We start from the raw sequence: 9013 nt of genomic DNA, 5'->3' as shown, positions 1-9013 counted from the left end.
GGAAAACACGATCATTTTGTACATGCCTTGTTTTGAGAAAGCAGATCCTTCAAAACAGATCAATGAGAATTTCCAATATATATTGGAGAAAAAAACCCTCATATGGAATAAAATCCTCCTTTTTCTTAGCAACTTTTCTGTAATGACAAACCACAATATACCTCTTACAGAAACACCATACAGCCTAGAAAAACACATATTTTTTTTAAAAGAACAAAATCTCGTGGGATTCCAGAGAATGAGGAAACTGTCATTATTGATTACTGACTTTCTATCCTGTGTCTACATTTTAAATTAAAACAATTTCAATGCTACTTCGATGTGGCTGTCTCCAATGGATTGAAGAAACGCAAAACAGAGGCAATTTTAGAAAGGTTGGCTGGGATGGTGAGGGTGGCTGCAGAGAGAGTTAGGGCGGGTCAGGAAGACAATCGTTCAAGTTCAGCGTCTCGGTTCCTGGGAACAGAAGGACACTATGTCCCGCCGGTCTCAGCAAGTGCTGGGTGGTTAACAGTCCACAAAGACCCCGCAGGAACCACGTGGATACCAGAATGTGTTCACTTCTATGGGACGTCTAACAGACAGGTCTACGCTGCTGCGTGTGCATGTGCAAACTGTGTACGTATGTAGGAAGGCATGTGTACATACATGTGCATGCCTATAAGTATGTTTGGAACTGTGTGTGCCGATGTGTAGGCATATGTATTCGTGGGTCTGTATGGGCATGTGTAGGCATGTTTTATGTGTAGATGTGTGCAGGCATGTTTTGCGTGTTGGTATGCTTTGTGTGTAGGTACATTTTGTGCGTGCATATGTGTGGGTGTAGGGGTGTGTGTGTGTGTGTTTGTGTGGGTTTCTGTGTGTGAGCCCTTTGTGGGACCCACACCAGCAACCACAGTGCGGTTGTTTTCACAACCTCAGAGCCCTGAAACAGCTATTTCTACACCCGCACGCAGGCCAGACAGAGCAGATCCAATTACGACTCTTCCCCCAGCACGCGGAAGATTCTCGCCGGGTAGCAGGCGGGGAAGGCATTCATTCCGAACGCCCCACCGGGCACGTGCATGCACACAGACACATACATACATACATAGAAATCCGTAACTGCATTTTTGGAGGTTTTATTATTTTTTCTTTATTTACTTTTTCCCTCACATATTTGTCTGTGGTGCAAACACTTAAAATCGACCCTTGAGCATCCGATGCATTGCTGCTCACCACACTCACCACGCGCACGCAGGACCCCCTGCGCTTACTCTTCCCGTCTAACAGAACTTTCACGTCCTCTGACCGACACCTGCCCACTTTCCCCACGCCCTGGTCAGCCTCCTTCTACCCTCTGCTTCCACAAGTGAGACTTTGTTAGATTCCACATGGAAGTGAGATCGTGCAGAATGTCTCTTTCTGTGCCCGGCTTGTTTCACTTGGCATCGTCTCCTCTGGTTCATCTACATTGCTGCAAATGACAGGATTTCATCCTCTTTTACGGCCGAATAGTTTTCCACTGTGTGCATATAACACATTTTCATTATCCATCCATCTGCCGACGGACACAGGTTGATTCCATATCTTGGCTACTGTGACTAGTGCTGCAATAAATTAGCATGCGGGTATCTCCTTGACACACTGAGTTCACACCTGTTGGACAAATACCCAGACAGAGACGGAATTGACCCACAGCTGTTTCAATTCCCGCAACACTCTGTTCCCTGGAAGTGATGGGGCTGGGAGCTCTCTCCAAGGTCACCTTCCTTAGCCATAGGGACAACTTTTAAACCTTAGGGATGTTTCTGGCAAATCAAAGCAAAGTTCCCCAGCACAGGAGTTGGTGAATTCCCAAAGTGCATACTGGACTCTTTAGGAAAAAAGCAGGACTTAGTGAGAAGCAGTGAAGGCTAAATAGAAAACCCAGCAACAGCAAACAAGCAACACGTGCGAAAGTACATACAGTTGTTTTTTTCTTAAACGTAACTCTTCTAATGCCTGTCATTTCAGCCTCATAACGAGAAGACGATCACAGACGCGATCACCAAAGAAACGAAACAAAACAAAGCAAAACACAATGGTTCATTGGAAGTGACTCATCCCTCCCGAGATCCAGGAAATTCTGTGCAAACAGCAAAGCAGAACGAGACGCATTTTCCCGAAGGTTTCCAACACCAGGATGTCGTGTCCTTCTCAGACTCCCCCATGCTCTCAGCAGAAGCGACGAGGTGTGAGGAAGGAGCCCCCTTCACCCTCCCTTCGCTCTCCCACCTGCCGGACGCGGAGCTCACAGCCCATGTACCGTGACCGGCCCGTATCTCCGCAGGAAGGGGATCTCAGGTGCAAAGTCACAGGACACGGGGAAAACACAGTGTGACCTGGACACCTCCACCAGGTGGAGACCGTGCAACACCACGTGCACCCTTTCCAAACAGCGCTCTCCCAGCTCTGGCTGAGTTCCTGCCTCCAGTGCCAGGACCCCAGAGGGGGACTCCGCCCACTCAGTTGCCCTCACTCCCTCCCCCTGCCCTGCAGCTTTAGGTCCACGCTGCTTTCTGGGCGGCCACTGGCTTCACGGGCTCCACACGTGCTCTTTGGATGTCAGCCACAAAACGTGGCCAGGATGGACGTTTTCAATGCAGTGACTCTGTGCATATGTGCATGTGCTCACGCATGCAAATGTGCATGTGTGTATGCATTGCGTGCATATGCATGCATGTGCTCATGTGTTCGCATGTGTGCATACATCTGTGCATGTGCATTGCATGAATGTGTATATGTGTGTCTATGTGTGCATTGCATGTGTTCATATATGTGCATGTGTGCATGCATGGGCAAGTGTGGATGCGCATATGTAGGTGTGTTCACGTGCGTATATTGCATGTATGTGCTCATGCATTTGTATGTGTGTGCATACATCTGTGCATGTGCACTGCATGAATGTGTGTATGTGTGCCTATGTGTATGCATGTGCACTGAATTAATATGTATATGTGTGCCTGTGTGCTCTGCATGAGTTCATGTCTGTGTGCATGTATGTGTGTGCACTACATGAATGTGCATATGTGTGTCCATGCACTTGCATTGCATGTGTGCATGTGTGTACATGTGCATGTATGGGTGCGTGTGCATTGTATGAATGTGTACGTGTGTGTGTGTATTGCATGTGTGCATGTGTATGTGTGCATGTGTGTCTGTCTGATCTATAGTGCCGTGTCCAGGGCCGGCCACTCCCACCAGCCCAGCCTGTCCTTCCCCGCCTCCTCCACCACCCCAGAGCCACCAACTTCTCTTCCACCTGATTTCCCATCCTGGTCACAGCCGCTGACCTGGAACCAGGTTTCCCAGAGAAGCTTCCTCCTTGCCCCACCCATCTTCCCTCCCAGAGGTCACAACGACTTTGAGAAGGCCACAGCTCATCAAACGTCCCTTCCACAAACTGAGAACAAGGGGAGGGTGCAGACCCTCCAGCCACCGCGTGACTGTCCCCCCTCTTCCCCCAGCTCCGACCCCTGCAGAATCCCCCTCGCCCCTGCACTGAGAACTCAGCTTCCTGCCTTACCTACCTCGGTGCTGGCCTCACGCCAGGATCCCCATGGGACGAGGAAACCACATGCGAGACATGCCCAGGCTGTTTCAGCTGCACTGATCCAACGCTGGGCCTTCGACCTCAGAATCCATCTCTCTGTTCGCCCCCTGCCTCCAACGAGTCCTCCTCCCTGGACACAATGCCCGACTCTCACCATTTGCTCCTCGGGTGACTACAACATCCAGGTGGCTCATGCCTAGGGCTGCTCCCCGAACACCGCCCCATTCCAAGCAAAGAGGAAGGGGAGGTGGCGGCTCTCGGTTTCACGCAGAGGTGGACGCCCTTAATCTACCCACCATTGGGCGTTGACTCCCTGTGGCTTTCTGGACTGCAGACAGCACTGGGGCGAATCTTCTGGGTGTGTCCAGAGGCGTGAAAATGCATCATGCCAGGGGCTGAAAGTCCCCCAGGGAACCAAACCCAAAGAACGCTCATGGCTGCCAGTAAATAAATCTCTCTAAATGAATCGACTCATCTCCTAACCCAATCCACTGCTCCATTCCCGTGCAGGGACTACTTCCAGTGCGTCACACTCCCTGAGGCGCACTCCCTGGTGGGCAGCGGGAACCACCGGTCCCTCCTTGCTCCTGGGGTTGCCACGCAGGGCTGACAGCTGGCGAGAAAACACCTTCAAACCCTGCCATCAGGCGCTGCAACCGCACCCGCAGGAAGACATGAAGGAGCAGCCTGGCGGAGGACTAGGGTGCCCGCCTTGCACACTCACGGCTTCCTGCGAAGTCGCAAAGACACCACGCCCTCGGCAGAAGCCCCCACTGCCCCTGTGGTTTCCAACCTGCCCACGTGAGCTCCAGATGTTTCAGCGACAGAACGCCGACTCATCAGGACAAGGAGGAGGGACGGCCGGCGTGAGTCACCCACGCAAGACACTTTCTTCTGATTCAAACAGCATTTTCCTGTTCACAGCGGCCGGGCAGCTTGAACAACAGGGCGGGCCCTGAGTGGATTCCTGACGGCCACGCCGGGAGTCTGAGCTCCTCGGAAAGGCACACAGGGCACTGAGCCCGTCACCAACGCACTCAGCCGTGACACGCAGCGAGAGCCGGAATCTGAGTTCTCTGAAATGCCGTCGTGAGGGCACCGGGGAGTTTCACACAGGAATAAAAATTAGGCAGGTGGAAGATTCCTCAGACTTTCAGAATTTCACAGTGACAGTAACATATAATTACACAGTAATAACAGTAGCCAGGGGTGTCATTTGCGGAGCGATTGCTACTGTATGTGCCTGGGGAGTTCCACATATTAATAATAAAGTTCATCTTGACATTTCATTAAGGCAGGGGGGGAGAAACAGAGACCCCACGAGCAGCCTCGACGCCCCTGCTTGTAAACGGCAGAGCTGGGACGTCCCATCCGGGCATCACTGCAAGATGTGGGGACACCTGCTCACAAGTCGTCACTTCCTCACCTGCTCCTGCTGGTTTTCCGAGCCCTTTTTCAAACCACACTAAAAATGTAAAGTTTCAGGACGTTACGGAAACCACCCCGGAGGGGGCTGAGGAGGCACGCGTGTGCTCCGTGCCCGATGCGGACTGAGTCCTTAGACCCCAGGCGAGGGATTTGGGGAGGGGGAAGTCAGGTGCGTGGCCTGCCCCTGAAACCTTTCATTCGAGGTTTGTAGGGGGCTCAGGTGGGGTCCCCAATGGAGAGACACTGGAGATACAAAGAAAGTCCAGCGGACGTGGGGCGGGAAGCTCTCCGGTGTGGAGGGGCTCTGAAGAAAGGGGAATAGTAGTCATCGATTTATTTCATTTTACTTAAATCTTTTAAATGCTCTTGTTTTTCTGCCCCTAAAAATGGATTGCTTCACGTATACATTTCCTCTTTTTCAAGATGTGTAATGAAACAGTGGGGCGGATGTGGGTCCAGGGATACAAAGCTTCAGTTAGGAGAAATGTGCCGAAGAGATCTATTGGACAACGCAGTGATTGCAGTTAAAAAAACAATGTATCACATGCTTGGATACGTCGTCGCTAAGAGAGACAACTCTGAAGAGTTTTCACCACACGCACCCAAAAACCGTGAGCCTGTGAGATAACTTAGTAAGTCAGAAACCACTCCGCAAGGGATACCGGTATCAAAGCATCGGGTGGAATGCCGTAAATATATACAATTTGTATTTGTCGATTAAAAAAATAACCGTTCTAAAAAAAAAAAATTAGCTTCCAGATCTTTAGCATCATGATAGTTTCAGAAATACTCTAGTCCTGGGTCCAGCTTGCTTTGCATAAAGAAGCAAATGCATTGTCACTTTCTGAATAATTTGGTGCAGAAACTACAATTTGCTAGATTATACGCACGGCCAACGACCCCTAAGTTAACAGAACACCCTAGACGTGAAATGTAACTGCTGAAGCCAACGTAGTGTGTTAACTGCATGAGTAGCTTCGAAATTAAGGGGTGGTGGCCGCCAGGCTCTTGAAACAGTCTTTGCTAGGGTGCCGTGGACCCGAATGGGCTTTGCGGTGACGGCCACAGTTGCATGTGATTCTGTCTGCTTAGCTTCAAGCTCACATGCAGGCTGTGAAACTAACCCTCATCTGACGGGGCTTCAGGTGGACAGAAACGTGTTGGGGCCATCCTAACGGGGAAGACGTCTCTGCGCTGTAGAGACGATGGAGTCATACCCGGCTCTTTTGTGTAATTTCACAGTGTGCTTGGTGATGAGGGACAAATTTTCTTTCTTTCTTGTGCTCTAACTCTGGGGATGTCCCCCCCGGACTTACGCCAAGTTTCAGAAGAGTCGGGAGAATAGAGTGACTGCCTGGGCTGGGCTTGGCAGACCTTGCAAATCCACAGGGGCTTGTGGAAACACCCATTTCTGGGGCTCACCCACTAAGACTCTCATTCTGTGGTCTGGGGTGGGGCCCGAGAGCCTACGTTTTTAACAAGCTGCAGGGTGATGTTTTAACTCTGGTGACGCAAGGCCCTTGCCTTGAAGAATTTCGATACTAAGAGGATGCCAGGCCAGAGCCGCCCAGGACTTGCTGTTCTCTGTTCCCCTCCCCTCTGCTGCATGCGGGTGCTGGTTCCAGATCCTGTTTCTGCAGGAAAACAGTCATTACTCCTCCCCAGGGTTCATGAGTGTGCAAACACCAGAACCTGGCTCAGGGGATGCATTTCCAGCCACACTCCCCAGCTGAGCTCCTTCCAAACTGGTCACTGCCCTGCAGATTTGGGCTTGCTCACAATGACCCCTCAGAGGGTCCAAACTAATGTTAGCAGCTCATGAAGCCCCCTGTGTCTCTGTAAAATGATGCCAAGGCCAAAAACAAGCAAGCAAACAAACAAAAAAACCCCCAAAAACCTCACACTTAACAGCTCTGTTTGCTAATTATAGTCTCATTTATTCAAAATAGTTACATTCCATAAAGTTTCCAGGAACACTGAATTAATTAGTGAATACTGAGCATCTGCTCCCAGGGAAATACAGGGTTAGGTTTCCAGAGCCGTTGGTCACATTTTCACCAACCAATCACCTACACGAGCTTGTTTTATGTGGGTTATTGCTTAGAGACACCTTATTGAATATATTTTTTGACTCACTCACATTGAACTTAAAGCCAATAATGCTATAACTCATACCCAGACAGAGTTCACCTACCATGGGCATTTTCTGTGTAAGATGCATCACAGCCTTCAGCACTACGCGTGAGGCCCTTTGAAACCGTGCAATCACTAAGCACTAAATTTAACATAACAAAGCACAAAAATGCAAAAAAAAAAAAAAAAACCGACCGTAGCACTCAATAGACCTAACAAGGACTCTTGTGTGCAGCATGAGTCAAACAAGAAGGCAGCTGAGACTATGTGCTATCAGGCAATTCTATTTTTTCCTGTTCTCTGCATGCCCAACAACGCCCAAAGTATTGACTTGGGGTCACAGAGTTTGGGCCTCTCTGCCTTCCTCAGCTCTCTGCTTGGATCCTCTACCTGGCTATGAATGCTTATCCCTTCTTTCCAAACGTAGAAAACTCCTATTCATCCCTCAAAATCCTGGGAGAGAGTCCCCTCCTCCAGGAAGCCCTCCATCATCACCTCTCGCTGCCCAGCCTGAAGCAATTCACAAATATCACAAAAGGTCATTTGTATGCACATGACGGTTTGAGAAGTGTGGCTACAGACCCCCATTCTGAATTCTGGCAGCACATTAAGACCCACCCTCAGGGTTTTCATAAGTCCCTACACCCAGGCCACTTAAATGAGAAACTCTGGAGGTGAGGCCCAGGCATCTCTAGTGTTAAGCATACACACCAAAGAAAACAAAAACAAAAACAAAACAACCCACACTTAACAGTTCTGTTTGTTAATTACAGTCTCATTTATTCAATGTAGTTACAGTCTCCGGGAACACTGATTTAGCGAATGCTGAATTAGTGAATACCGAATTAGTGAATACTGAGCATCTGCTCCTAGGGAAATACAGGGTTAGGTTTCCAGAGCCTCTGATCACAGTTTCATCAACCAATCACCTACATACGCTTGTTTTATGTGGGTTACTATTTAAAGACGCCTTACTGAATACATATTTTTGACTCATTTTGATGCAAATGCATGGCCGACTCTGCAGGCCCACACTGTAGATTGTTGCTCCCTTAATTCTCCTTAACCCAGCTTGTCTGTCTCCTCTTCCCTTCCCCGCCCACTTGCCCAGGCTGCCGACAGCCTCGGCCCCGCCCACCCATTCTCCCTGCAGCTGAGCACAGAGGGGTCTTCTACAGGGTCGCGTCACTGTGCAGCCATCTGAGTGAAACCCTTCACAAGTTTAAATCCACACTCCTCCTCAGTGCTAACCGGGCTGCCCATCACCTGGCCCCCTCAGCTGCCGCAGCCCGAAATGAACCGCAGCTTCCCCTGCTCCTCCACTAGCCGACCCCTCCCCTCTTCTACATCTGGCTTCCTCTGCTCACTCAGGGAATCTCAGGGGCCCGGGGAGGACCCCTCTGTGTGGTGCCCTTTCTGACCCGTTGGGGGAGTGTGGTCCCCCGCTCTCTGCCCACTGAGCATCCAAGACTTCCATCCACAATGGCGCCTTTATGCCAAAAGCGATGCGCTGGTTGTTACTTCCCAGCAGAGAATAGAGGACAGGGACTGGGTATGTCTTTTTTGTGCTCCCCAAAAAACAGCACTGAGAACACAGATACCTTTCAAATCCAACCTAAGCGGACTGAAGGAGTGCATGAGACAGCCAGTGGCCAGGTCAGGTGATAGGTGGATGGATGGATGGATGGATGGATGGACAGGTGGTGGATGGATGGATTGATGGATGGGTAGATGGATTGATGGATGGATGGATAGGTGGATGGGTGGATGGGTGGGTGGATGGATGGATAGGTGGATGGGTGGATGGGTGGGTGGATGGATGGAAAGGAGAATGGATAGGTGGGTGATTAGATGGGTGGATGGGTGGATGAATTGATG

At 50.1% G+C, this 9013-nt stretch overlaps 1 protein-coding gene across 2 annotated transcripts in view; it reads right to left on the bottom strand.

The window, feature by feature from the left end:
• The window catches only part of LOC105820350 (CD99 antigen-like), a 35475-nt gene that overhangs the window by 18847 nt on the left and 7615 nt on the right, over nucleotides 1-9013 (bottom strand). The window lies entirely within an intron of this gene.

The sequence above is a fragment of the Propithecus coquereli genome, unplaced genomic scaffold (genome assembly GCF_000956105.1).
Source record: "Propithecus coquereli isolate 6110/MARCELLA unplaced genomic scaffold, Pcoq_1.0 Scaffold52, whole genome shotgun sequence".
NCBI lineage: Eukaryota > Metazoa > Chordata > Mammalia > Primates > Indriidae > Propithecus > Propithecus coquereli.
This window is presented reverse-complemented; position numbering and strand designations above follow the sequence as displayed.